This window comes from Pinus tabuliformis, chromosome 6, assembly GCF_031772625.1.
Source record: "Pinus tabuliformis cultivar Carrire ecotype Pingquan chromosome 6, CPIR1, whole genome shotgun sequence".
In the NCBI taxonomy this organism is placed as follows: Eukaryota; Viridiplantae; Streptophyta; class Pinopsida; order Pinales; family Pinaceae; genus Pinus; species Pinus tabuliformis.
The window spans coordinates 723,519,475-723,527,892 of NC_142292.1; the positions used below are offsets into that span (position 1 = coordinate 723,519,475).

The following is an 8,418-nucleotide window of genomic DNA, read 5'->3' on the forward strand; positions in this document are numbered from 1 at the left end:
AAAATTTTAAAAATGAAATCGGTTTTTTTCTTTTTAAATTAAAAATTTTAAAAATTAAAAATTTTAAAAATTAAATAAAATTTTAAAACTTAAAAATTTTAAAAAATTAATATCGTTTTTTTTTTTTTTTTTTTTTTTAAATTAAAAATTTTAAAATTTTAAATTTTAAAAATTAAATGTTTTTTTTATTAATTAAAAAAAAAAAAAATTTGGCGCAGGCCGCTTCGCCCCCGGTAGCGCCACCACGGGCGGCCGGGGGCAGGCCCTCGATTCTGGGAATCGAGGGCCCGCTCCCCGGCTGCCCGTGGTGGCACTGCCGGGGGTGGAGGGCCTACACGCAGGCCACTCCGCCCCCGGCAGCGCCACCACGGGCGGCCGGGGGGCGGGCCCTCGATTAATACAAAGCCGGCATTGTGCCTGTTCTCTACAGAAGGTATATAGTTCATAATTTACTATTACCCCAATGCACACAGTTTCAATTATGAAATTTCCATGGTGCGTTTTACGATTAGATCTGCCATATATATTAAACTGGGTGGTTTTAACGTGATCGATGCAGGGTCCCATGCAAGAAGAAGGGAGGATTACAGTTCACCATAAATGGGCATGACTACTTTGAGCTGGTTCTGATAAGTAATGTTGGGGGAAGAGGTGACGTGAAGGCAGCGTGGATAAAAGGGTCAAACAGTACCGAATGGGAACCCATGAAGAGAAACTGGGGAGCGAACTGGCAAAGCAATTCTTATCTGAATGGACAGAGTTTATCTTTCAGAGTGACCATAAGCAGTGGAAAAACGTTCACCATGTACAATGTCGCCCCATCTGATTGGAAATTTGGACAAACATTCGCCGCGTCTCAATAGTTTAAATGAATGGCGTTCACTGCTATTAGGCGATTTGGTCAAACAATTCTGATCGAATTCAGAGCATTATTCTAATAAAATGTTGATGGTTGCAAGCATCAACGTTTCCCGCACTGATCCTCTGATATTATCACTCTAAATCGCGTTGGTTATAAACTGTACCATTTAATATATCGAGCTTTCGTAGAATGTCTAGGTGGATGTGGAGAAGCTTAGCCCGAAGAAAGTTAATGGGCTCCCCTCGGCCTCTCATGTGATTTGTTTGTGATATTTACATTATTCCTATATGTTGAGTTCTCTCGCCATGTTTTATAATTCTTATTCGTTGAATTCTGCTTCAATGGCTTATAATTTGCTTTTAATATAGGTTAAAATGTTTTAGATAATGTTTATCTTCTGCTCTTTAAAAATATTAAAAACAATTCGATTATGATGTAATAATTTTTAAAGAAAAATAATAATTGGATTAAGGATTTTGTTGTCTTGAAAACCTATGTTTTTTTATTTCGATTGAACTTTTTGATGTGATTAATGCAATTCCTTTATGTAACATATTGATGTTTTAGTTATCTAAATAATCCCTTCAAAAATGAAAACATGTATATTATAAAAAATTAGCAAATATTATGAATATATATATAAAAGTGGGCATATAAGTAATTATTATTTTTTATTTTTTATAAATTTTAAAAAACGATATTAGTTTTTTAAAATTTTTAATTTTTAAAATTTTATTTAATTTTTAAAATTTAAAATTTTTAAAATTTAAAATTTTTAAAATTTTTAATTTAAAAAAAAAAAAAAAAAAACCGATTTCGTTTTTAAAATTTTTATTTTTTTTTTTAATAATTTTTAAAATTTTAAATAAAAAAAAAATTAAAATGGTTAAAAAAAAAAAAACTATACTTAATTATAACAAAAAAAAATGGTTTAAAAAAAATAATTGTTAAAAAAACATAAAATTAATTTTCATTTTTTTTTTTTTTAAACATCGTTTAAAAAAAAAGTTTAATGTAATTTTTTTTTTAAATATAAAATATAAGTTTATTTTTTTTTTTTTTAATATAAAAGATCTGTTGGATAATTTTATTTTTAAATAAAAAATAGAAATAAAAATAAAATTTGTTTTTAATAATGAAAGAGATTGTTTAAAAAAAAAAAATTAAATTTTGATTTTTTTTTTCAACAAAATATCTATGTTTAATAAAAAATAATTACATTTTTTTTTTTTAATAAAAAATACACATTTTTTTTTTTTTTTTTTTTTTTTTTTTTGTTTTTTTTTTTTTTTTTTTATTTGAATTTTTTTTTTTGTTTTTTAATATTAATTTTGTTAGTTTTTAAATTTTTTTCATTAATTTCTAATTTTTTTTAAACTAGTTTGTTTTTAATTTTTTTTTCCCCGGTTTTTTCTAATGTTTTTTTTTTTTTTAATTTATTTCTCTATTTTTACTTACTTAATATATATATATATATTTTAATTTTGTGTTTTTTTTGTTTTCCAAATCCTTTTATGGTTTGAGAGATAATTTTTTTAACATTTTTTTTTTAAACATTAATTTTACTATTTTTAAAATTTTTTTCATTAATTTTTTTAATTAGTTTGTTTTTAATTTTTTTTCCCTAGTTTTTGCTCATGTTTTTTTTTTCCCTCAATTTTTACTGACTTATATATATCTATATTAATTTCATTTTTTATTTCCAAATTGTTTTATGGTTTATAAGATATTTTTTTTAACATTTTTTATTTTTTATTTTTGTCTTTTTTTTATATATAATTTTTTAGAGAGAATTATTTCATTTGGATTGAAAATTTAATTAACGATGTATAAATATGTAAAATATCGAAAATTAAAAATATCGACCTTCTTCTTTAAATATGCAAATCAATAAAAACCTCACTACAAAAAAAATAAAAATAAAAATAAAAACAAAAAACTATGAAGAGGAAGACCACTTCCAAAATTATTAAATTTACAAAATAATTATTTACATTTCATACATTAGAAAAGTTAAAGTCAAGAAAACAGGCTTTTTAAAAAAAGGGTCTAATGCAGAATAACCACTTTTTTAAATCGGCATGACAATCACTACCATTCTAAAACGCAATGTACATAACAAGAATTTAAAAAAACTAAAGTGCCAAAAACTATGCTCTAAAAAAACATGTGTGTTCTTCATCACCCCTTTTCAAAATCGGGTCAATTTTTTGTTATCTCTACAAAACGGGTAACAGTATCAGTTCCCATTTCAAAGTTTACATTGTTTGGTTGTAAAATACTAGTATTCACTGGAATCCATGCTGAAAACTAATCCTAAGAGCAAGGTGACCTCCTAACTCCACTATCAAATCTTAAATGCCTACAGATTAACAGACAATACTTGCGCATACACTAGTATCGATTTTTGAATTGAATTTCACTTGCAAACAAACAAGAACAAGGTTGCAGCTTACCTGGAATGCTAAAGCCCTTCAGATTCTAATTCACAAATCACCAAGAAATGCATGATTCTACACAAAATGTATACTTGGAATTGGTTGCAATGAGTCACCAAGAAATGGAGTATTCTGCACAAAATGTACACCTTGGTCCCTATGAGGCTTATTTCTCTCTGGCTTGCTCTCTGTTTAAGTCACTTCACCTGCTACTAGTTAAGATCTGAGGTCTTTTTTGGCCTCCTCTAGGGCTTTGGTCCCCACAAACTCTTGCACAAGTCTTGAGGCCTTTTGGCTTCCTACAGTGGGCAAATATGAGGCTGTTAGGCCACTTTCTACTTAAAATACCTTGATTCAGTCGAACCACTATTCATTCGAACACTTTAGGCTCTTATTGAGTGATGAAAGTGAATATGAGCACCGAAACTAGATCAAAGTGATGAGTTACAAAGTAGATTCGATCATGATGCTTTCCCAATTCAAGGTCCTGGCTGAGATGCTCCTACTACTTAATTCTTTGCCTTAGTCCTAGGTTCTCTGCTGTAATCCTATGCAAGTGATTAGTATTGGTATGGTGGGTAGGATTTGTGAACAGAAATCCGAGGACCGAAACTATACACCATGAACATTGAAAACCCGATTTAAAAGATCGGGTTTGTGAACAGAAATATGATGACTGAAACTATACACCATGAACATTGAAAACTTGATTTAAAAGCAATTTTATACACCATGAATCCGTGAAAACAAGGAGCCGCCCTACATTTGAAAACAAATCTAACCTCCACCATCCATTTGAAAACAAATATAACCTCCTAGGATCAAATCAAACCTCAAACACCACTCCCAAACTAGAAAAAAAAAAAGACGGGGCCACTACAAATGAATTTAACACTGTAAATCAGAAATATGGTGATTTTAAGGGAGTAAAATATCCCAAACTAGGTGCAAATATGAAAATCCGATGATTTTTAGGGAATACAATTTCCCAAAGCAGGCGAATCAAGCCAAATGAAGCTTCACTTGGTTTATCCACCATTTTTTATTTTGGTATAAAATCAAAATATTAATTATTTTTTAAATAAAAATGGGGCTAACTATATAAAAAGGGTTTTTAATAAAAATTTCACCCTTCTAGAATGCAAAACCCCTTAAATTTCTCCTTTGAGCTAAAATTCGCCCCTAAAATTTACCGTGGTCACCCCGCCAGAGTGTGGGGACCATACTTGCCACCAAACACGTCAACACACCATCGACGTCAGTAGGCGAGCACGATACTCATAGAATGACAACAAGGTATATCCCACATTCATCATGGAGTAAAATATAGTTGTAATAATATATTATATCAAGAAGTGAAATTACATTATCCCAAATGTATTATTGGGATGTAATTCCTCAATATATTTGGTTATATCATCGATGTTATGTAGTCCCATGAGATGTGCAAAAAAAATATCAAATTATTGTCTTTGGTAGTGAATCATTTGTGGTGGTGCTCTTTGTAAGGCTGAATGTTTGTAATATAGTAAAGTAAATATTACCTTATCGTGGATTTTTTTCCAATTAGGGATTTACCATGTAAATTTACTATGTCCTCTCCTTTATAGTGTAATTTTTTTCTGTTAATTAAATGTTCTTATGTTGGATAGGAGATTAGATTAGTAAAGATGTATTTTGTTTATATTTTTATATGTTTTTGAATATTTTGAATATTCTAGCATGGTATTAGAGACGGTTACTATTTGCTACCTCCTTTAGTAAAAAAATTTAATGTAACAATATCTTTTTCTTTTAAATTTGAGATCTTATTACTTTGTAGATTTATCGTCAGATCTAATAACCATTAAGGATTCTCTTTAGATTTGGGAATTTTTGCTACAAAACTATATTTTAAAAAAAATATGATCTCAACATTTAATCTTGAATATGAAATAAGCTAGAAACAACCACTACCTTTTTAAATATGAAATAAGCTAGAAACAACCACTACCTTTTTAAATTTGGGTTTAGTTTTACAATTTTTTAAGTAACCTAAATTTGGTTAATTATTTGTTTTTACCAAAATTTTCTTAGGCACATTACGTTTGAGATTTACCAAGCCTAATGTTTTTATAAATGTAGTCTTTTTTACCAAGCCTAACGTTTTATTCTGAAGTTGATAACCTTTAGGTGTCTCTTCTGGGCAATTTTTTTGACAAGTTCATTTTTGTGAGGTCTACATATTAGGCCTTCTCTCATCCTATCTACATTGTGTAAATTCCTATAAGGAACTCATATTGACTCGGTTTCCTGCATAGTCCATGGGTTTTCGAAAAAAAAAAGGTAATACTTTGCTTATATATTTTTGTGGCAGCCATCTTATGATATTTTTGAATCCATTTCTTTGGTTGTTGTATGGACATTATTTCTTTGATTAGTCAATTTACCACTACATAGTAGACAAAATGAGACTAGGTTTGTTGGCTTATTATTTATTGATTGAAGTTATGGTGTGGCTTATGTTTTCATCGAAAGGCTACCTAGGTTACTTGCAAGGGTTGCGTTTGGTGGCACTGATTGTGAATTGGGATACAACTTTCCCATCATTGTGTTGTATGTTCTATTGGAAATATGTAATTATGAACATGTAAAGCTTCATGATCAAGGTCTACAATTTCGACATGGGGGCATCAAACTCTTGGTTTCACACTTATTGCATGCGCTAAATTTCAATGTGTGATATGTTTACGTGGTTGGATTTCTTTTAAATAGTTTTGCTTTATTATCTTCTCCCCCATATCATATAATCATACCATAAACTATGTCATATTTTAATAATATTTCAAACCTTCTTTTTTATAATAAATATTTATTTTTATTAAGCTTTAATTATTATACAAATTTTGGAAAGTTGTCATCAAGTGAAAGTGTTGATGTAATGACATATTTTTCCATAAGTGTTACATCTCCCTAGTCATTATTAAGGGAGAAGGTTGGAATGTGTCACTTTGTAGGGATATAATGTCTAGGTTATGTTAGAAGAAAATCTAGTTTTATGTAAAAAGAGGTATATCTCACGTTCAACATGGAGTAAAATACCATTATAATAATCTATTGTATAAAGAGGTGAAAATACATTATCCCATATATATTATTCAGATGTAATTCCTCAATATTTCTTGGTATTATAATAGAGGTTAGGGAGTCCCATGAGATATGCAACAAAAAAACCAGTCTTATCTTTGGTAGTGAAGGATTTGTGGTGGTGTTCTTTGAAAGATTTAATATTTCTAAAGAAATTACCTTCCTATGCATGTTTCCAAAATTGGGGTTTTACGACCTAAATTTGGTGTTTCCTCTCTTTATTTAGTCTCCTTCTATTGATTAAATATTCTGATGCTGGATAGGAGGTTAGATTAGTAAAACCCTTTTTTGTTTATATTGTTATATGTTTCTACATATTTTGAATATTCTAACAGGTAAGCTACTAGTTTTATTTCATGCTTTGGTAACACATGAAGTATTGAATGATATCCATTTCTACATGATTGAAAATAAAATTGGCTCTACAATAATTGTCAATTAGTTTTCTTTTCAAAATGTTTTTTTCTAGTATAAGTTTCAATTAATTGAATGGTATGGTATAAGGTCCATTTTTCTAATTCATCTTGTTTCTCTGACAAAAATCCTGCTAGGCATACTACATAGTAGAAATTATTTGAAAATGATAAATAGAGCTCTAGATATTCTTGAGCTTGTGTTCCTGGACAACTTGTGGCTATGCCTCCTCGAACCCATGAAAAGGATTAGTATATGTAAATATTTTTGCTTTTAATAACAAGTATAAGTGAATTATTATTGATGTAAATAATAATTATATGACCCAAACATATATTCATGAGGGGATTGTGACAACCAATCTGACTTACCAATTAAATATAAAAAATATTTGGAATATATATTTACATTTTTCATGCTACAGGATAAAATTTGCATCTCCTTCCTTTGTTGGATATCCTATCTATATTGTGTTGAACTTGATGCTTTCTAGTTAGTTTTTTTTCCCTGTTTCAATAGTCTTATCAATGGAAGTGTTGCCTATTAGTTTTTCGGGAATTTTTCAAATTTGGCAGAGTAAATGGAGCTAGACTTGGTATATCATTAACAAGATGGAAGAAGGGATCCGAGAATATGAAGTGGATTATGAACTAAGCCCTAACACAGGGACAATATGGTGAATCCCCTCTGAGTTTCTCCGAAAGCACTCGAAAGTACTAATAATGAGAAAAGGTACCCAGACATAGGAATAACCATGTGAATGCACTGAAAAACACATCTCTAGCAATGAATTTTCCCAAAGTATTTCAATGACAAAAAAACATGATCAAGCTATTGATCCAACTCCCTCCTTCTCTCTACAGGGGATTGCAAAAAGGTATTGCCCAAAATGTATTCACTGGAAAAATCATGTAGGAAAAATGGTGGTAGGTGATGGAACAGAATTGGATCATGTGCCATTATTCCTGTAAAACATTATAGTGGTAGGTCCTATGGTATGCCATTATCCATTACAGTGACCAAGAAGTGGATAAAGGAGAATTGGAAGTCGATGTTGGGTTATAGCCCCTCCTTTTATCTACTAGTGCGTGGATGGTATTCTTTCATAACGAAATCAAAACCTAATGTGGAGATTTAAAGAGAAATAGTGATCATGGGGGCTTTCACGCTTAGTAATCCAACATGTATTAGTAAATTATGATCCACAATGGGAGGATCACAAACAATAGTAGGTATGGGAAATTCCGCCAACCCTTCTACTAAAATTTTGGAGGAATCCACCTTACAGACGATAGAGAACAAAATTGGAAAATTTATAGGACTAGAAATAGATTTACATTCCAAAGTGGACCATAGGTGTCCATGGTTACAGGTTGAAGTGGACACTAGGCATGGGTTTCTCTTTGAATTATGCTATAGAAACCTATAAAAATATGATTTTGAATTATTAATTACTGGAAAATCTATTTTTGTTGTTTTAGATACCATGAAGTGGTTCACTTATTGGTTGGTTTTCCTAAGAAGCATGATGGGAACATGGAGGAAATATGGAGGAAAAGGGAGATAAATAAAATAAAA

At 30.0% G+C, this 8,418-nt stretch overlaps 1 pseudogene; it reads left to right on the forward strand.

Moving 5' to 3' along the window:
• Nucleotides 1–401: 401 nt before the first annotated feature.
• Nucleotides 402–863, forward strand: LOC149260741 (expansin-A10 pseudogene; annotated as a pseudogene).
• The last annotated feature ends 7,555 nt before the right edge of the window (nt 864–8,418 follow it).